At 39.3% G+C, this 22,641-nt stretch overlaps 1 pseudogene; it reads right to left on the bottom strand.

Moving 5' to 3' along the window:
• Positions 1 to 1,202: 1,202 nt before the first annotated feature.
• On the bottom strand, positions 1,203 to 21,827 carry LOC103232648 (serine/arginine repetitive matrix protein 1 pseudogene; annotated as a pseudogene).
• Positions 21,828 to 22,641: the final 814 nt, after the last annotated feature.

The raw sequence follows: 22,641 nt of genomic DNA, 5'->3' as shown, positions 1-22,641 counted from the left end.
ATTAAAAAAAAAAAAAACTGAAAAAAAAAAATCAAAACAAAAACAGTGAAACTAAGACACTGTTCCAAAGTCTGGGCCCTTCCAGCCTTCCAAATACAAGAGCTCGGAAAGTTTTATATACTGATTGGAAGAACAAGAGAAAAATATGAACAGAGCCATGACATTTCATTAAACAAAATTGTATGTAACCAAAGGATCCTTCCTGGGACTAGCTCATTGCCTTTACAAAAGAAAAAACAAAACAAAAACACAAAACCAGAAGAACAGAATGAGGGTCCAGTGTTCCAGATCAACTTGTTACACATCAATATAAATCCACAGTGTCCTGGCAAACAGCATGCTTTCATTTTCTGTCTCATCTTAGAGCTTGAATCCTGATTCATTTCAGCAGAAACTCCACAGGCAACAGGAAAGATTATGGCATTAAGATATTCATTTATACTTTTGTGGTAGTTCAAAACAGTGGTCTTATTTCCGGGCAAGCTTACAGAACATACAAAGTCAGAAGCATAAGTTAAATGGGTGCTAAGACTCAAATGAAAAAAATGTAAAGAAAAAGAAAAACAAAAAGAAAACCACAAACCAACCAACCAACCAAACAAACAAAAAAATGCTCTGGGAATAGCCAGGGCATTTAAAGGAACCATGAAAATGCTAATAGTATTTAAACCCCCCTTTTTAAAAAGGGGATTTTTTTTTTGGCTTAAAATATTTCACTCTAAATGAATTATGTCAGCTGTCAGTGAAAGAATGTCACTAATACAGTATGGACAACTTTTGCAATGTAAATCCATGCCCCTTGTTTTACATGGTGAACTTCAACCTAGCAATTATTACAACAAATGTTATAGTCTAAAACTCAAACACATTTTAGCAATTTTGAAATTGAACTGCATACAAACCAAATAAAATTTACATCATAACAAACATTTCCGCCTGAGACTGTGGGGACACTTGGGCCTTCCTCATTGATCTCAGGGCCTTTTCATACAGGTGCTTTTCTTTTTTCTTTTTATTTTTCCGAGATGGAGTCTCACTCTGTCCCCCAGGCTGGAGGCCAGTGGCGCGATCTCGGCTTACTGCAACATCCGCCTCCCGGGTTCACGCCATTCTCCTGCCTCAGCCTCCCGAGTAGCTGGGACTACAGGTGCCCACCGCCACGCTTGGCTAATTTTATTTGTATTTTTAGTAGAAACGGGGTTTCACTGTGTTAGCCAGGATGGTGTCGCTCTCCTGACCTTGTGATCCGCCCCCCCTCGGCCTCCCAAAGTGCTGGGATTACAGGCGTGAGCCACCGCGCCTGGCCAACGCAGGTGCTTTTCTAAGTCATCAAGGTTATCTTCAGCTTCACTTTCAGTCTCCTTCTTCGGCTCTGGCGCTGCCACTGGTTCTTCCTGTGCTAATGTGGTTGTGGCAGCTGCAATGACTGCAGGGGTCACAGCAGCTGCAGCAGTTGCAGCCACAGCCTTTTCCTTCTTGTGTTTTTTGTGCTTCTTATCCTTTTTGTGTTTCTTGTCCTTCTTTTTCTTTTTCTTCCCACCTCCTTCTTGACCGGAATTTCTTGGTGGTGATGCTCTTGGTGTTGGGCTTTTGGCCTTTTTGACTGGTACAGGTGGTGTGCAGTTTGTAGATGGTGCCTGAGACCAGACGGGGGATGGAGGTGCTGGGGCCTTTTAAAAGCTGCTGGCTCAGGAGACCCGGAGACAGATCAGGAGGATGTGACCCTCCTTATAGACTGTGGGCTTGGTGAAGCAGGCTTTTTTATCTTTTTAGGTTCCGGAGTCCTGGAGAGTCTCCTAAAGGGCCTAGTATTTGGAGACAGGGACTGCCTTCTTTGGGGTGATGACGACCCTCCTCTTCGAATGCGTGGAAGACTTGAGGAGATCTGAGGAGCTTGAGGCTGTGGTAAGGGCGAATGCCATTTGTTTGATTGTGGTGATCGGGCCTGGTGGGTAGAGTGGCTTGGGGAAGACCCTTTCCTGTGCTTGGATGATAATGAAGGTGAACATCTCTTGGTGACTGAGGAGGTTCTTTGTTTGGGAGGTGGAGAATGGGAGACCCCATGCTTTGGTGGTGGAGATGGTGATGCTCTTTGTTCAGGAAGGGGAGGAGGAGAAGCCATTCTTCTCTTTGGAGTTGGAGAAGGAGAGTATCTCCTCTCTGCTGGAGGAGAGTATCTTCTAGGAGAAGGTGAGCACCGATGTGGGGGAGGAGAAGGAGTTCTTTTTCGTGGTGGTGGTGTTGGAGAACTGTGCCGTCAAGGAAGAGGGGCGGGAGAAGGAGACCGTCGCCTTCTGGTGGGTGGTGGGGATGGAGTTCTTCTCCATCTACCATGAGGGGAAGTCTCTTTTGGCGCTTTCGTGGTGATGGAGAGGCACTCCGGGAAGGGGAATGTCTCCGCCGCCTGCCAACCTCACCATTCTTCACATGGGATCTCTTGGGTCTTTCATCTTCTTTGGAGGAGGAGGAGCCAGAGTCAGATGAAGACTGCTGGTTTTGTCGTCTGTATGGGCGTCTCTGCTGCACAAAATCTACTGCAGCCATTTTACCACCTTTATCTTCTTCTGATTCAGATAACCCTACCTTTCTAGGCTTCGGCGCTGGTGAAGGGGATTCCCTTTTCTCAGTACCTTTATGTTTTGTCACTACCTGAAGTTCTCCCTGGAGATACGGAAACACGACTTTTTCTTGTACAGTTTGACTGCTGGGGTGTTGGGGAATGCCGAGTTTTGGGTGGTAGAGTTGCAGGAGGAGATGGCCTGTGCCTTCGCCTTGGAGGACTTGCCGAAGGAGATAACCTACAAGTTTTTCGAGGGGGGCTGGCTGTCCTCTTGGGAGGCTTCTTTGGTGGTGACTGGGAATGAGATGAAGAGGATGATGAGCTAGTCCCAGACAAGGATGCTGACGAACGTCTTCTTCATCTTACTGGAGATCTACTACTTCTATGCCTTGGTGGAGGAGGCATTCTTCTTGGTGGAGTTCTTCTTCGAGGAGATGACTGTCTTCTTGGGCTTGGCCGCCTTCTAGGTGAATACAATCTTGATCAGGATCTATGGCGCCGTCTAGGTGGAGTGTGAGAAGGAGAGTGGGACCGCATCTGGGATCTTGATTTGGAGCGTGTCCGAGATCGTGGTCAGGTCTTTTCCTTCTGCGTTTCTTTTTTGGAATTTTTTTTTTTTTTTTTTTCCCCGGAGAAGGTTCTTTAGGCTCTGGTACAGGTTCAGGTTTGGGAACTTTCAGAATGTCACTAGTAGAAGTGGCCTGTTCTACTGAAGGTTCTTTTACCTTCACTGAAGGTTCTGGGAGCTCTGGAGGTTTTTCCTTCTTTTCTGAAGCAGAAGGACTCTGGCTCTTGGTTCTGTGATGGGGAGATCGAGAATAACTGTGCTTTGTCTCTTCTAACAGGGGAAGATCGTCTTCTAGGGGAAGGAGATTTGCATCTTCTTGGGCTACGAGACCTCTCCGTTTTTTCTCTGCTGCTTTCTTTTTCTTCCCTATGCCTTTTATCTTTGTCTTTGTCTTGCTTTTTCATAGATGCCAATTTTTCTTGTTCAGTCTGTCTTTGTTTTATTTCTTCTTTCTTCAGTTCTAGGAAAGCAGAAGGAATTCCCACGATGTTTCCTTGTGCACTTAGCAGCAGGGGCCACAGTTCTCCCACAAATTCTCGAGCATGTTTTCCATTCGAAAATCCAGTCAGGTTGATTTGCATCATTTTGGAGTCTGGGTTCTTCACTTACAACTGGTTGAATATAAACTCAATCACAACATCATCTTCATCCCAAGGATTTCCATTACTCTTTTTGTTATCCAAGGCTTTATAACTTCCAAATTTACTTTGCTCGTGTCCCCCTTTTTTTCTAGGCATTCTGCAAATTTCAGCTGCTTCAGTAGTTTCTTCTGTTTGTTGCAGAACTGATTATTCTGTTCTCCACTTGATCGGGGAAGAATCCCACATGCATCTTGCCTTCTCGCTCAGAGATCGCTCCCTATGCCAGGGTGCACCGCCTATTTTATAGTTTTAATTTGCATTTCCCTGATGACTAATGATATTGATCATCTTTTCATGAGCTTATTGACCATTTGCATATCTTCTTTGAAAGTATGTCTATTAAAATGCCCATTTTAACATTGGATTATTTTTCTTTTTATTGTTGAGTTTTAAGAGTTTTTAAAATATATTCTGGATTCTAAATCCTTATCAGTTATGTGACTTGCAAATGTTTTTTTCCATCCCATGGACTGTCTTCTCAGTTTCTTTCTTTCTTTCTTTTTTTATTTTTTTTTTGAGACTGAGTCTCGCAATCTCGCCCAGGCTGGAGTGCAGTGGCGCCATCTCCGCTAACTGCAAGCTCCACCTCTTGGGTTCACGCCATTCTCTTGCCTCAGCCTCCCGAGTAGCTGGGACTACAGGCGCCTGCCACCACGCCCGGCTAATTTATTTTTATTTTTATTTTTAGTAGAGACGGGGTTTCACCGTGTTAGCCCAGATAGTCTCGATCTCCTGACCTTGTGATCCACCCTCCTTGGCCTCCCAAAATGCTGGGATTACAGGCGTGAGCCACTGCGCCTGGCCTCAGTTTCTTGATTGAGTTCTTTGAAGCACAAAATTTAAGTTTTGATAAAGTCTGTCTTTGGTTGTTTGTGGTTTTCGTGTCACATTTAAGAAACCATTGCCTAATCTAAGGTCACTAAAATTTATTTCTGTGTTTTACAGTTTATATTTTTATGTCTTAAATTTAAGTCTTTGATCCATTTCAATTTAACTTTTGTATATGGCACAAGATAGGAGACTAATTTCATTCTTTGCATGTGGATATCCAGTTTGTCTTGCCACCATTCGTTGAAAAGACTATTCTTCCCCTATTTAATAGTCTGGAGTTCCTTGGTGAAAATCAAATGGTCATAAATCTATGGGTTTCTTTCCAGACTCTCAATCCTATTTTATTGGTCTATACTTATATGTTAATCCTTATGCCAGTACCAAAACATCTTGATTACTGTGACTTTGTATTACATTTTCAAATTAGAAAGTGTGAGGTCTCCAACATTCTTCTTTTTCAAGATTGTTTTGGCTAGATGTTTGCATTTTCATATATATTTTAGGAAGAACTTTTCAATTTCTTCAGAAAGTCAACTGTAAGCTGGGTGCAGTGGTACGTGCCTGTAGTCCCAGCTACATAGAAGCCTGAGGCAGGAGAATCCCTAAGAGCCCAGGAAGTTCAAGGCAAGCCTGGGCAAAACAGCAAGACCCCATCTCAAAAAATAAAATCCAAACAGAATAAAACAAAAAAGCCAGCTGTGATTTTGATAGGTATCGCATGGAATCTGTGGATTAATTTGGGAAATATTGCTGTCTTAGCAATATTAAGTCTTCTAGTTCATGCACACAGGATCTCTTTCCATTTGTTTGGCCTTGTTTAATTTATTTCAATGACATTATACTTTGTATGATTTCAGTTCTTTTCAATTTATTGGGACTTTTTTGTGGCCAAACATGTGGTCTACCCTGGAGAATGTTCCATATATACTTGAGCAGAATGTATATTCTGCTCTTGTTTGGTGGAGTGTTCTGTAGATGTCTGTTAGATCTAGTAGGTTCGTAGTGCTGTTCAAGTCTTTCATTCTCTTGTTGATCTTCTGTCTAGTTGTTGTATCCATTATTGAAAGTGGGGTACTGAAGTTGCCAACTATTATTGTTGTCTATTTCTTCCTTCAATTCTGTCAGGTTTTGCTTCATATAATTTGGGGGCTCTGTGGTTAGGTACATATACGTTTATAATTGCTATTTTTTTTGTTTTTCTGAGATGGAGTCTCGCTCAGTCGCCCAGGCTGGAGTGCAGTGGCATGATCTTGGCTCACTGCAAGCTCCACCTCCCGGGTTCCCGCCATTCTCCTGCCTCAGCCTCCCAAGTAGCTGGGACTACAGACACCTGCCACCACACCTGGCTAATTTTTTTTGTATTTTTAGTAGAGACAGGGTTTCACCATGTTAGCCAGGATGGTCTCAATCTCCTGACCTTGTGATCCACCTGCCTTGGCCTCCCAAAGTGCTGGGATTACAGGCGTGAGCAACCGCACCCGGCTGCTATTTATTCTTGATGTATTGACTTTTACATTGTCACAGAATGTCCTTTATCTCTCATAACACTTTTTGTCTTTAAGTCTATTTTACCTGATAGAAGTGTAGTTACTCCAGCTCTCTTTTGGTTACTGTTTGCTACACACACACACACACACACACACACACACACATTGTATACTTTTACTTTCAACTTAATTTGTGCCTTTGAATCAAAATTATACCTCTTGTAGACATCATATATTTGGATAATTTTTTGAACACTTTTTCCAATCTCTTTTTAATTTTCATCAATTTACATTTAATGTAGTTATTTCATCAATTTACATTTAATGTAGTTATCAATAAAGTAGAATTTACATCTGTCATTTTGTTATTTTTTCTATATATTTTATGTCTTTTCTGTTCCTTTATTCCTTCATTACTGCCTTTTTTGTGTGTGTTAAGTAGGTATTTTCTAGTGTACCATTTTTATTCCCTTGTCATTTCTTTTACTATTTTTCTTTTTAATTATTTTCTTAGTGGTTGTTTTATGGATTGCTAATATCTTAATTTATAACAATGTAGCTCATATTAATACCAACTTGATTTCAATATTATACAAAAGCTTTGCTCCTCTACAGCTCCTTTCCCTCCCCCTCCTTTGTGCTGTTATTGTCATACAAATGATACCTTTATACTTCACATGTCCATCAATATGGATGTATAATTATTGCATTATGCAGTTGTCTTTTAAATTAGATATGCAACAAAGGAGTTTCAAACAAATAATGTTTACTAATCATGGAACTTTGGGCAAGTTCTTTAACTTCTCTGAACTTAGATGTCCTCATCTGCAGTATGGATATAATGATATTATTTACCTTGTATGGTTGCTTCAAGGATTAAGTGGGATAATGTATGTAAAGCATTTAGAACAGTGCCTAACACAGAATAAGTACTCCATAAATGGTAGCTGTGGTTATTAGTTACTATTTTATTTTACCATCGTGCTTTGCTCATGATGTTCCATCTATTTGTAATTTCGTTGTTTTTTGTTTTGTTTTGTTTTCTTTTCTTTTTGACAGAGTCCCACTCTGTTGCCCAGGCTGGAGTGCAGTGGCGTGATCTCAGTTCACTGCAACCTCCGGCTCCTGGGTTCAAGTGATTCTCATGCCTCAGTATTCTGAGTAGCTTGGATTACAGGCGTTCGCCACCATGCCCTGCTAATTTTTGTATTTTTAGTAGAGACGAGGTTTCACCATGTTGGCCAGGCTGGTCTCAAACTCCTGACCTCAAGTGATCCACTCGCCTCGGCCTCCCAAAGTGCTGGGATTACAGGTGTGAGCCATGGCGCCTGCCCTATTTGTAATTTCTTCTTTCCGATTTCCCTATGACAATTTTTTTTTTCATTCTCAAATACCACCACTTCCATGCTCTTAACTTGTACAGTGTCTATTATCACTATTACAACACTTATCACAGTCTTCCTTAGATTGTAGTTATTTGTAATATGTCTTATCTCTCATTCTATATTTTAAAACTCACGAGGGTGAATAATATGTCTTCTTCATCTCAGTATTTTTCACAGTGTGTAACTCAGTGCCTTATAATGGAGTAAGTGCTCAGTAAATGTTTACTGTATCACTGAATAACGTGAATAATTTAAAAATGCAAAACAGATTGAATTTCCTAGTTCTGTTAGTAGATCTGAATGCCATTTTAAAGCAATAAACCAAGCATGATACACTTCCCTTAAGTAGTTTATGGACTTTCTCAGGTGAATAGGAGAGAGAGTCAGAAGATACTGGGATTCTTATTTCTCAAAATGTGGTAGACTGAAAGAGAATTTCAGTGCCTCACAGCATACAAATGGATTTGGATTTATTAGGTTGGTGCAAAAGTAATTGTGGTTTTTGCAATTCCTTTCAACTACAAAATCACAATTACTTTTGCACCAACTTATAGATGGAGAAGCGATTAATGAACATATATATTCCCTAAAAGAATGTGGAGACAGTAAAGTTTATTAAACAATGTACTTTTCCTCCATGTAACCCCCTAAGTGGTAGGTAGAGAAGGGAAGAGGCAGCAGAGTTTGATGGGTATGCACTGAAACTTTAAAATAGAAAGAAGAAAGTTTGAATTTCAGCACTCAATATTAGGTAAGTGACTTTGGGAATGTCCTATAACATTTCTGATTGTCCATTTCCTTGCCTGTAATGCCTATGTCACAGAGGCGTTTAGAGAAGTAAATGAACTAATGGATTGTGAAATTGTTTTGTGAGTTACAAAGCATTTTTGGTCACTCTTTTTTTCTGGGTTCTTACTGCTCTGTGTTCATCATTCTGCTATAGCACTTCCCAGGTTGTATTGTAATTTATTTGTTTATGTCTGTCTCCCACTAGATTGAGTTTTTTTTCAGAGCTAAGATTTTTGTTTTATTTATCTTTGGACACCAGGACCTAACACACTGGTACTCAATAAATGTTTGATGAATGTATAAATAAATGTTTCAGGTCGGAGATGAACTCAGGTGACCTATTAAGTTTCCTTCTAGTTTTGCTGTTTAAGATTCCATGAAAAGGTCTAGAAATAATTAGAGATTGACATAGGAAGTAATATTTAGAATGTGAAAACATGAACTTGGAGGACAGTTACAGATTTGTTAAACATATATTAACATTCTAGAGTGTACTTTCAAAAGGGAAATTGTTGAGACGGGTTAATTGAGTTTATATATAAAAAGGGAGGTTATGATTTGTCAAGTGAGAAGTAATTTTTCTGGCCAAGGAATGATAACAGCTGAAATGAATCTCTCAAAAGCTAGGAAATTTGGCAGAGGAATATTGTGGCTAAACAAATTCATTAGAGCAGAAAGGTATTAAAAACATTTTGAGAAGTGGAGTTAAATCATGGAAAACCAGGCTTCCTTATTAAGATGCCAGAAACTGATGGGACATAATGTGGAGGTTTTGTTTTGTTTGAAAGAGCTTGAAGCTACATCTCCAACAGGAGCAAAGTATGAGCCTTTGGAGAGCAGAATAGCTATACCTACTGAAAAAGTTGTTAGTAGACAGAAGAAATTGTAAACACAAGGGGGAAAAGTGAAGTAGAAATAGTAAAATGAAAGAACAGATGACTGAAGTTGATTGAGTAAAGGCCAAATCACTTGTAATGAGAGATGAAAAATCATCCAAAGCAATGATCCTAAATAAGAAATTGAGAAGAGATGACAAATATGATGGCGTAATTAAAATGATAGACTTGGAATGGACCTTGGGAGAATGTACAACTAAAGAGCTAACCAGAGATTCCCTGAACAGTAGACCGACCTCAAAGCCTAAACTAGTAATATCATCGAGTAGCTTTTAACACATTCCCTCTCTCTGGTCTCTGACAAAATGTCCGGGAGGGGAGAAGACAGATGTAATTGGTAGAATGGGTTCAGGGATAATTTTCTCATCATAGAGGCTTATTATTATTATTGTTATTTTTGAGACAGAGTCTCTCTCTGTTGCCCAAGCTGGAGTGCAGTGGCACGATCTCTACTCACTCCAAACTCCGTCTCCTGGGTTCAAGTGATTCACTAGCCTCAGCCTCCCGAGTAGCTGGGATTACAGGTACGTGCCACCGCTCCTGGCTAATTTTTGTATTTTTAGTAGAGATTGGGTTTGCCATCTTGGCCAGTCTGGTCTTGAACTCCTGACTTCATGTGATCTGCCCACTTTGGCTTCCCAAAATGCCGATATTATAGGCATGAGCTACTGCACCCAGGAAGAAATATTTTAGAATGTAAAAACATGAAGTTGGAGGACAGTTACAGATTTGTTGCACACGTATTAACATTCTAGAGTTATCATCATAGAGGCCTCATCATAGAGGCTTTATTATAGCATAGTGAAATGAGAAAAAGCTTGCACTTAACAAATCAGACACACCTGACTTAGAATCCCAGCTCTACCTCTTTTAGTGGTTTGACCTTGAGCAAAGTACTTAATATCCCTAAAAGACATTAATAAGGAACTCTGTCCCCTTCCATAACTCCTGTTTTTCAGATGTCTGGCTTGTTCATCTAATTTTCCTATAATTTTTTGCCTGTTTTCAATTTTTTTAAATGCTGCTTTCTAAGACATTTTATCATCTCTATCTTCCAACCCTTTTATTGAGGTTTTAATTCCTCTTGTCATATTTTTAATTCCCAAGAGCTCTTTTGTTTTCTCAATAGTCTTTAAAATTTCTTTTTCTTGTTTTATGGTCGCAATATCTCCTCTGATCTCTCCAAGGATGTCAATGATAGGTTTTCTTTTTAAAAGTTTCCTTCTGAGCTTCAGGGATCTTCCCCAAGAGAACAGACCTCCGTATTCTGCTGGTGTTGGGGAAGGGAAATTATTTGGCCCCGCAGAATAGGGCAAGGAATCTGCAAGTCAGCTACCTAGGCTGACTTTCAAGCAGTCCTCCTGGTTATTACCTCTCTTTCATGCCTACTTACAGGGATACCTGGTACTACAAGTTCCTGAGCCCTTTTGGAATTCTGTGGTATAAATAGATTTGCGTTTCAGCTTTCCCTACTGATGACTTGGGATGCAGGTTTCTCAGTTCTGGTAATTCAGTTACTATTTGTTCAGCTGCTATCTAGTTTCCAAAATTTGTTGCTTATATCTTTTCTCCTCTATTCTCCTACCTTGTGTGTTTATGCCCTTTTAGAATTCCTTTACTGTAATTTTATCATGGTTTTGAGGAAGGAGCAGAGCAAAATGTGTGAGTTAAATCTGCCATCTTTAACCAAAAGTCTCTTAATTCTTTTTTTGTTTTTTAAAATTATTTTATTTTACATTCAGGGGTACACGTGCACATTTGTTTCATGGGTATTCTTAACTCTTCATGTCTTTTATATCCATCTCTTTTCATTTTAACTATCACCACATTATACAGCTTCTTACCACTTCCTATCTGGGCTCCTTTCCTCCATCATCTTGTCCCTTAGGTCTGTTTTCCACAATGTTGTGGATTCATCTTCCCAAACAACTGCACTGTGTATCAGAGTTTTGATTGTAAAAACTCTTCTGTTGCTTCCTAATGCCAAAAGGAGAAAATCAGTCTTCCACAGTCTAGCCTCTGTCTACTGTTTCAACCTTATTTTTTAGGCTTTCTGAAACACTCATATCCATATCCATACCCATCCCCACTTGTAGCTTTGGTCAAACCTGTCTGGTGTACCAAATAAGTAGGGACACAGCAGCTAGGCTTGCCTGGTGATGTATCCAGTAGACTTAGAAGTTGGCCTGTTGATGTTGAGCAATCAGTTTAAAACTCCTTAAGTGAATACCTGTCTAACTTGAAGGCATCTTATGGCCCCTTTCAGCCTAGGATTTGAAAATCTGTTTTCCATGTATGCTATTTCTTGATTGTGTTCACTATATAGCATATTGAGTTTTTTTCCATGGTCTATTGCTTCACACCTTATTTACCTTCTACTAGAGTTTGAAGGTACAAGAATGAGTAGGCTGTGGAAACTATATCCTATAAGAAACTTCCATCTTCTTTCTTATATGGTATCAAGTTTAAGCCATAGCTCAATGACTGGGTTTACACATTGTGATTTAATATTCTTCTAGGATTTAACATTGTAATTTATGATATCCTTCTTACCAAAAGAATGTCTGGATATTCCTAGGTGTGGTGGCTCTTGCCCACCACTCCAGTGGTTTGGGAGACTGAGATGGGAGGATTACTTGAGCCCAGGAATTTGAGAACAATTTGGGCAAGGTAGTGAGACTTCCTCTCTATAAAAAATGTTAGCCAGTCCTGGCGGCACACACCCGTAGTCCTAGCTGCTCAGGAGACTTTGGTGGGATGGTTGCTTGAGTCCAGGAGGTTGAAGCTACATGTAAGCTATGATTGTGCTGCTGCACTCCAACCTGGGTGACAGAGCAAGATATTGTCTCAAAAAAAAAAAGTTACGTTTATAACATTTTCCTGAAAGTATATTGTTTTCTTTTGTTGTACACTACACATTTTTAAATTAAAAATTTAAAAATTTAATGGACATATAATATTTGTACATATTCTTGGGGCACATAGTGATGTTTCAATGCGTATAATGTATGTGATCAAATCAGGATAATTAGCATATCCATCATCTCAAAGTTTATTATTTATTTGTGTTGGGAACATTTAATATCCTCCTTCTAGCTAGCTACTTGAGACTATATAACATATTATTGTTATTATTATTATTATTATTTTGAGAGGGAGTCTCGTTCTGTCGCCCAGGCTGGAGTGCAGTGGCGCGATCTTGGCTCACTGCAAGCTCCGCCTCCCGGGTTCACGCCATTCTCCTGCCTCAGCCTCCCGAGTATCTGGGACTACAGGCGCCTGCCACCTCGCCCTGCTACTTTTTTGTATTTTTTGGTAGAGACGGAGTTTCATCGTGTTAGCCAGGATGGTCTCGATCTCCTGACCTTGTGATCCGCCCGTCTCGGCCTCCCAAAGTGCTGGCATTACAGGCTTGAGCCACCGCGCCCAGCCCATATTATTATTAATTGTTGTCATCCTACAGCATTATAGAATGCTAGAACTTATTTTTCTTATCTAGCTGTAATTTTGTGGCCTTTAACAAATCTCTCCCTACCCCTTGTTTTCTAATGACTTTTTTCTCCATTCAGAATTGTCTTTGCTGATCTCTTTATTATGACTAAAATTCTCTGGATGGAAGGGTCATCAGCTACCATCTCCTTTGCTACTCTGCTAGATATCCTTACAATTTGGTTTGGAATTTCAGTACCACTAACATTTTTTGGTGTATATCTTGGAAATAAGGAAAAGGTAAATTTTTAAAATACTGCTTTTGGCCACTGAGCGATAGCTGAAATAATACCTCAGTATATATATTACACATGAAATACAAAAAGTCCCACTGGAGAAAATTACAGAGAATAATCATTTTGGAATAAAATATATTTTAAAAAATTAAGTAAAGGACAGTAACACTTTCAAAGATATTAATGCATTTCCTACATTATCAATTGTTATATTTCCTTTTACCTCTGATGAACCAAATTAAAAGGACATATTGTAGAAAGGCCAACATCAGCCACCTCAGAAAACTAATAGGGTTATACAGTGGGAGAAGACAGTCAAGATGTAGTCCAAGAAATGGGGCTATTCAGTTTACAGATTTGAAGTTAGCCTATTCCACATATCAGAAAAAGGTATAGGATACCAAAAAGTCTCAATGAGGCCACACAACCAAAAAACTATTCAAGGATATAGCATGAGATTGCAGAAGAAATGTTGGAAAAGACAAAATGGGAGGTGGAGTTCCACAGAGAGCAGCAAAAAGAAAATTTTCTGAAAACTATTGACACATTCTCAGACAAATTCTAAGAGAGAACTTTTGGACATTTTAGATTATTTTGCACTAGAATAGTCACTGGTAAATCTTTCCAGTCTCTCCCTTGGAAATTATAAAAAAGGATAAATATCCTTATTGATTGTTTAGCTGTGTATCCTTTAGTATGGTGCCACTGGCTGCATGTGGCTGTTGAGCACCTGAAATGTGGCTGTCTGAATTGAGATGGGCCCTATGTGGAAAATACATACCAGATTTTGAACACTTAGATCAATGACAAAGATAATATGAAATATTTGCTCAATAATTTTATATTAAGACAAGTATAAATCATAATATTTGGACATGTTAGACTAAATAAAATACAATGTTGAAATTAATTCCATCTGTTTATTTTTAATTTTTTAAGGGGGCTAATAAAAAATTTAAAAGTACACATGTAGCTTGCATTATACTTCCATTGCACAGCACTGGCCTAGCGCCTGCCCACACGACTGCTTTTTGTTGTTTTCTTAAACAATTGTTGTTTTCTTAAAGCTGCCTTTGAGAAAAATGCTCCTGTAAATATTCCATGCCCTCTTCAGATTCAAGATTCTGTTTTGTGATAACATCTATATAGATGTTTTTCAGTTTCATTTCATTCTGATTTTCACTTCATTTATTTCCGAGCAGATTACTTGTCCAGTTCATACAAACCAGATCCCCTGTCAGATTCCTCCATAGAATTTCTTTACAAAACCACTTCTTGGCATCATAATTGGTGGCATTTTACCCTTCAGTTGTATTTTTATTCAACTCTTTTTCATTCTGAACAGTATTTGGTGAGTATTACATCTTCATAATTTTAAAAGTGTTAGTTTTTAGTAAATTAACATTCCTATATTTTAAGGAGGTTAAATTCTGGTATGATAATACTTCATTTACCTCCACTTTATCCAGTAAATAACAATCTGACCTAGAAGAATTTCCTAGAGAACTGAGGCTGAATTCATGACTTAAAAAAATTTATTTTTAATTTTTGTGGGTACACAGTAGGTGTGTATATTTATGGGGTACATGAGATGTTTCGATACAGGCATGCAGTGCATAGTAATCACATCTATGGAGAATGAGGTATCTATCCCCTCAAGCATTTATCCTTTGTGTTTCAAACAATACAGTTATACTTTTTTAGTTATTTAAAAATGTACAATTAAATTATTATTGACTATAGTCACCCTGTTGAATTCACAACTTTTAAAGGGTACTTTTTGATGGAAATATTTATAAAGATTTACTTTTTTGGCTGGGCATGGTGGCTCACACCTGTAATTCCAGCACTTTGGGAGGCCGAAGCAGGTGGATCACTTGAGATCGGGCGTTCGAGACCAGCCTGGCCAACATGGTGAAACCCCATCTCTACTAAAAATACAAAAATTAGCCGGGTGTGGTGGTGACTGCCTGTAATCCCAGCTACTCGGGAGGCTGAGGCATGAGAATCACTTGAATCCGGGAGGCGGGGGTTGCAGTGAGCTGAGATCATGCCACTGCATTCCAGCTTGGGTGACAGAGTGAGACTCCATCTAAAAAAAAAAAAAAAACCAAGCTGCAAAATAGGTTATAGTAACCATATTTTCCAGACGTTCTTGATGGGAAAGTAGTTTTACAATGAAAACTAAAAGGTTTTTCAGACAATTAATTTTCATTTCAATGAAAAACAATGTGCTTGTTTTTTATTTTATTTTTTTGAGACAGGATCTCACTCTGTCACCCAGGCTGGAGTGCAGTGGTGTGATGTCGGTTCACTGCAACCTCTACCTGCCTCCCGGGTTCAAGCAATTCTCGTGTCTCAGCCTCTTGAGTAGCTGGGACTACAGGCGTGTACCACTATGCCCAGCTGATTTTTGTATTTCTAGTAGAGACAGGGTTTCAACATATTGGCCAAGCTGGTCTTGAAGCAATGTGTTTGTTGCATACAACTTTGTATATATTTGTATATATTTATTATCTAGAGAGATGCTTCTCCTCAACCCTCATCCCTCACTCTCATACTCAGGTATATATTTTACATGAGATTTTTAGGTGGGGTATTGATCGGTTCATCAATTTATTTTTATTTCTAGAAGGCTTTTAAAAATGGATGTTGTGGTTGGGTGTGGTGGCTCACGCCTTTAATCCCAGCATTTTGGGAGGCTGGGGAATCACTTGAGGCCATGAGTTCAAGGCCAGCCTTGGGCAACATAGCAAGATCCTGTCTCTACAAATGAAATAAAATAGGCCGGGCGCGGTGGCTCAAGCCTGTAATCCCAGCACTTTGGGAGGCCGAGACGGGCGGATCACGAGGTCAGGAGATCGAGACCATCCTGGCTAACACAGTGAAACCCCGTCTCTACTAAAAAATACAAAAGACTAGCCGGGCGAGATGGCGGGCGCCTGTAGTCCCAGCTACTCGGGAGGCTGAGGCAGGAGAATGGCGTGAACCCAGGAGGCGGAGCTTGCAGTGAGCTGAGATCTGGCCACTGCACTCCAGCCTGGGCAAGAGAGCCAGACTCTGCCTCAAAAAAAAAAAAAAAAAAAAAATGAAATAAAATAAAATAAAATAAAAAATTAGCCTGTAAGTTCCACCTATTTGAGAGGCTGAGGCAGGAGGATCACTTGAACTCAGGAGGTTGAGACTGCAGTGAGCTGTGATCACACCACTGCACTCTAGCCTGGGTGACACAGTAAGACCCTGTCTCTAAAGTATTAATTAATTAATTGGAATGGGCATTGATCATCCCAACTTAGCTCAGGTCTATAATAACCAAGAGAATTAACTTCATTCTTTCAAAGTTTCACCTAGATGTAATCTACACACAGATTTTTTTTTAAATGCATGTTTGAAAGTATATTTAGTAGAATTATGTGTGCTGTGCTATAAAGACATATTTGGAAAAGCTGAATGTCAACAGGCCTTCTAAGGCAAAAGTGGTATTTGAATCTGTGGTTTTCTGTTTTATGATGTAGTTGTTGGTATTTATGGCACTTGCAGCCTTCCATTTCTAAAGAGAATGTTTTAAAATATGTATGGAGAAAATTATGGTGATATTGATGAGTCTCAAGTGAGAACTAACTTATATGAACAGAGAAACATGAGTAAGTAGCAGCACTGGTTCTGACTAGAGAAGATATGACCAAACTCTGAAACTGCATAGGTAAGGGACTATTTTTTGGTATTTGATGGATAGGTGAAGGTTTGGAATACAGATTTGAATGTTTAGGGGGAAAAAAAAAGAAAAAAAAAGGTTTAGAGAAATGTGTGACTGTCTATTTTATAGGCTTGGATTGATCTTTCTGTGTGCACTGTTGAGTTAAAGTTTATTTAAACCTCTTTTTATTTTCAGGTCTCGTTAGCTGTACTACATGTTTGGCTTCCTTTTCTTAGTCTTTATAAGTCTTGTGATTACTTGCTCAGAAGTTACAGTTTTACTGTATTATTTTCATTTATGTGCTGAGGTAAAGCCACAAGAAACTAATGCATCTTACATTTTCTATACTTGCATTATTGGAATTGGAAGTCTGTGTTTAGAAAAGAATTGAAATAAATGATAACTGCATGTTTCTACAACTTGGGATCAGTATTACATTGTGTTTTCCTATTAACACATTTTGACTTTAATGTGGCTATCAAGTTAAGGCTGCTTTAATGGAAAATTTAAATAGAAAGTGATTTCTCTTTGGCTGGTTATTGTAATTGCTGCATGATATTCAGTTAACAGAAAAATATAAGGGACTAATTTAATATTTATGAAGTTCAATGATATCTTTTTTTTTCCCCTTTTCTTTTCTTTTCTTTTCTTTTTTTTTGAGACAGGGTTTCACTCTGTTGCCCAGGCTGGAGTGCAGTGGCGCAATCTCGGCTCATTGCAATGTCTGCCTCCAGGGTTCAAGCGATTCTCCTGCTTCAGCCTCTCTAGTAGCTGGGATTACAGGTGACTGCCACCACACCCAGCTAATTTTTGTGTTTTTAGTAGAGACGGGGTTTTGCCATGTTGCCTAGGCTGGTCTCGAACTCCTGGGCTCAAGTGATCCGCTCGCCTTGGCTTCCCAAAGAGCTGAGATTACAGGCATGAACCACTACGCCCGGCCGATGTTTTCTTTTTAACAATTAAATTTTTTCTTTGCAGCTTAAGCCAGGATTCTGGTTTGTTGGTTTGAGATTGTGGCTAAAGGTCCTTTCTCTTCTTTCGGTTTATTGCCTTTTGGTTACCACAGACATAAATAGTTTTTTTTCCCCAGTCCCATTTTTCCCCGCTATCATTCTGGATGACTGAGCTGTTAGTGTCCATTGTTCTCTTAAATCCCCTAAATCCATTTCATTTTGGTCGTTAAATATGACTCTTCAAGGATGACAGACAATGGAGGGTTCAGGGAATGATTCTTATATACATGTTGTCTTAGACATTTTCTTCTTGTGCTATTGGTATAGAGGTACAAAATATAACTGTATATATACTTAAATATGTTTATGTCGTATACTTATACTTAGCCGGTGTATTAGTTCATTTTCACACTGCTGATAAAGACATACCCAAAACTGGGAACAAAAAGAGGTTTAATTGGACTTACAGTTCCACATGACTGGGGAGGCCTCAGAATCATGGCGGGAGACGAAAGGCATTTCTTACATGGCAGCAAGAGAAGAATGAAGAGGAAGCAAAAGTGGAAAGCCCTGATAAACCCATCAGATTTCATGAAACTTATTCACTATCACGAGAATAGCATGGGAAAGACAGGCCGCCATGATTCAATTACCTCCCCCTGGGTCCCTCCCATAACACGCAGGAATTCTGGGAGATACAATTCAAGTTGAGATTTCAGTGGGGACACAGCCAAACCATATCAGCTGGTCATTAATTCTATGTACATTTTGCCTTAGAGAATCTGCAGCAATCATTAATGAGGCATACAATAATAAGCATATAATGGATATGTTTTTATTCCTAAGAAAATGTTTGGGGGGTCCTGAAGACTACCCACATGTTTGGTGACTCACTAGAAGGACTCGTGGGACTAGGCATACAGATGCATACATGAGTAGGCTACAGAAAGGATGCCCACAGGATCAGTGAGGGAAAAAGACAGGTGGAGCCTGGAGAAATCCAGGCACAGCCTTCCTATGTTGTCTCCCTCCCCTTAGAGAGCACACTGAGTTTGCTTCTTTCTCCAGCAGTGAGAAATGCAGTAATAAATGTGCAATGTTCTGCCCAGGGAAGCCCATTAGAGATTCAGCATCCAAGGTTTTTACTGGGAGTAGTCACATAGGCACCCTCTGCCTAGCAACTACAAAATTCCAGACTCCCCAAAGGAAAGCAAGTATTCACCATAAATCACATTGTCTGTATAGTCTAGGCATAGCAAACCAGTCTACATCAGTCAGGGAATGACTAAATGCCAAATTCCCAGATGCAAGCCAAGGGCCAACCTTGCAAGCAGACTTTCTAAAGATAGTAGCCTCAGATCTGCTGTTAATTCTTTTCTCCACTGTCTTTCCCCATGGTCCTTGGCCACAGTGTCTTTGCAATAATATTATCATCAGTAGGAGTCCATGGAACAGGGTGAGACCAACCTGCAGCATTGACCTCAGTTATGCCAACCGTGGGTCCTAAATTGAGCCAGTTAAAGCAAATCTTATTAACCCCAAGGTCTAGCCTAAATTTCTATATTATCCCCCTTTTAAAAAAATGCCTGGCCTGAGGCATCAATAGGCATAGCACAACTCTGGCCAGTATGTAGAAGCTGAACTGAATGCCTTCCAGGGCTGAGGCAATGTTATGATAGTCAGCCTGCACAAATTAAAAGTCCAATCCCAGAGAGCACATGTGGTATCCCTGGAAACAAAGAGTTGACAATTGTTAGGACACCCCAAGCAGGACATACATTACATATTTTATTAAATTTCTTATACAAATTTCTCTTTTATTCCTTTTAATCCATTATTTTATGAAGTTTATCTTTTGTTCTTGTTATAACTGCTAACCCATTTATGGTTAAAATTTCATCTGAAAAGTCATTTTTTTTTCTACTTCTTTTTACAGGATCATCATTGGTGGTGGCGATCCTTTTTAACCAGAAGCTTTATAGCTGTTTATCTTTTTACGTATGCAGTTCATTACTTCTCTGTCAAACTTCAAATCACAGAAATTGTGAGCTCTATTTTGTACTTTGGGTACACGATGATCATTGTGTTGATTTTCTTCCTTTTCATAGGTAACTACAGAATTACTCAGTATATTTCAGACTCTCTTACGAGTCTTGGAGATAGCCATAATGTAATAAACATCAATTAACAATTAGTGGAAGGAAAAGGGAACAAAGTCATCATGTTCATTTTTATGCATTGGAGATAAAAGATTGCAAAGCCGAGGGACCTGGAGGGACCTTATGTACTTAGCTACAAGACTGTCCCTTGTGAATGTTTTAAAACAGGGATATGTTCCAAAGCACAGAAAGGGTTATGTGTAATCACCTTTGAACAGCCTCCAAGCATAAAAAGTAACCTACTTAAATAACTTTTAAATTAATAAAATTAGATTAATTAAATATGTCATCATATAAGCAATTATATGTGAAGGACAAGATGTATACTTCTCAGAATTACTCATTTGGGGTTGTTATTTGGATTCATATGTGATGGGAACTTTTGTCTAGATTAATGCTTGAAGCAGGTGGAAAAAATGGAATGTTTTATAAAATGCTCCACTTGGAGAAATAATGAAGTTGGAGAGCTCTGGGACCTTCTGAATGCAAGCAAAGTAGCATTTCTGCCTGCATCATGTCAAATTCTGGCTTTAACTCAAGTCATATCACTTGTATAGGTCAGATTGGAAAAGTTCAAGGATTTTCTCTGATTTTAACCCTCAGGTTCAACAAATATGTAAAAATAAACAATGGAGATTTGTTAAAAATCAAGACATTCAGACAAATGTAAACATTATCTGAGAATAAAGAAGAGACCATGTAGTCCTACTCTAATCTCTCAGCCACCAGCAGTTCTATTTAAAACTGAAGGTCTGAGAGCTTTTCACCATTCTAGTCCAAGTAGACTCCTTTTGCTTATTTTTTTTAAAACTTTTAATTGAAACATGTGGACGGAAAAGCACATGCATTATAAGTGTACAGCTTTATGAGTTATCACAAAGTGAACACACCTTTGTAACTAGCACCTCCACCAATAACCAGTACATGATTAGCAGCCCTGAAGCCACTATTGGGCCTACTTCCACTTGCTTTCCACAGGGCACCCACTATCTTGACTTAGCTCTAAAAGGGAGAGTGTAGGAAGGAAAGATTGATATGCTGATAAAAACTAGAGTTAAGTGACAGGAAGAGGAGGGAAAACAAGAAAAAGCACAGAGTGGTACAAGGAGAATCATCCAAATGATGTTGAAATGATTTCACAGAATAGGTGTTGAGTGGTGTTAAACAAAGATGCCAAAGAGGGTGAAGACTAGGGAAAGGCCATTCAATTTTGCAAGAATCACCCTTTGAGAGGCAGTATTCAATGTGGCGTGAACTGCTGCTTCTTGTTTTTTGAGGTCTTTCTGCACAAAGTGATTCCTGGTCACCTCAGCCCATAACAGTATAGATTAATTTGGCCCATCTTTGAATTGTATGTAAATAGATTTACAAACACTACATAATAACACTCTTTTCTGTCTGATTTCTTTTGTGGCTGGTTTCTTGCCCTTCATATTGCTTGTGAGAGTCCTCCACATCACTGTGTGTAGATGCAGTCTGTGTCCCTCATGTCTTTTGTTTTAGATCCTCCTTCTACCCTGCCCAGTGAGTTACTAGCTTTTATATTTGTGTAATATGCAGGTTGGATGTATGCAGCACAATGATTTCAGACTTCTGTTTTCCTCATTATCTAGCACTTTGACTCAGGTTGCCTTTTTCTGGGAGTCTTATATTACAACAGCTTCTTTTAAAACAGATGTACTCTTGAATGGTCACATTGCCCACAAAAATCTTTTTCTGTTCCTTGGCTCCAGCACCTGTATTCTAGATTCTGTCACCACACCACATTGAACACTGCCTCTCAAAGGGTGATCTCTTGCCAAATTAAATGACTTTTCCTAGTCTTTGTCTTCTTTGGTTTCTTTAACACCACTCAACATCTATTTTGTGAAGTCATTTCAACAACATTTGGATGATTCTCCTTGTACCACTCTGTGCCTTTTCTTCTTTTCCCTCCTCTTCCTGTCACTTAACTCTAGCTTTTATCAGTATTTCAATCCTTCCTTTCTACACTCTCCCTTTTAGAGCTCATTCAGTCCCATGGCTTCACTTATCTCCTCAATGCTGACTGCTCCCCAACCTCTATTTCTAACCATAGTCTCTATCTGGCTGAATTCTGAACATTTCCATGTCCCACTGGTACTGCAAACTCACCATGCCCCCGAAATGAAGTTAGCACCTCCTTCTCTACAAACTGACTTATCTTAATTTCTTTCCCTCTTTGACCATCGTCACTAATCTCTGATCTCCTTGACCTATTTTGAATAAATTCTTAACATAGCCCTTCTGTATTAGCCCATTCTCATGCTGCTGATAAAGACATACCAGAGACTGGATAATTTATAAGGGAAAGAGGTTTAATTGACTCACAGTTCTGCATAGCTAGGGAGGCCCCGGGAAACGTACAATCATGGTGGAAAGGGAAGCAAACACGTTCTTCACTTGGCAGCAGCAAGGAGAAATGCAAAGTGAAGTGGGAGAAAAGCCCCTTTTAAAACCATCAGATCTCGTGAGAACTCACTATCAGGAGAACAACATGGAGGTAACCACCTCCATGATTCAATTACCTCCCACCAAGTCCCTCCCATGACACATGGAGCACATGGAGATTATGGGAACTACAATTCAAGATGAGATTTGGGTGGGACACAACCAAACCATATCACCTTCCATGATTTATAGCTAATCAATCATAACTTCCCTATTTATTCTTCTTAGAAACCTCTTGTTGCCATCTATTCCTTTTTTTTTAGCATATACTCCTACAGTCTTAATCCAGGCCTTTATTTCTTTGTCCTTGGGTAATTGCAATAGCCTCTTATTTGATTTGCTGGACTCTAGTCTGTCTTTTTCTAACACACTTTTCATGCTACCTGCTTTCAGGTGAACTTATTTTTTTCTTATTATAATAGTGCAATTCGAGTTCCTGGGCAAGATGGTCGAATAGGAACAGCTCCAGTCTGCAGCAACC

Source organism: Chlorocebus sabaeus, chromosome X (genome assembly GCF_047675955.1).
Source record: "Chlorocebus sabaeus isolate Y175 chromosome X, mChlSab1.0.hap1, whole genome shotgun sequence".
NCBI classification, from domain to species: Eukaryota; Metazoa; Chordata; class Mammalia; order Primates; family Cercopithecidae; genus Chlorocebus; species Chlorocebus sabaeus.
This window is presented reverse-complemented; position numbering and strand designations above follow the sequence as displayed.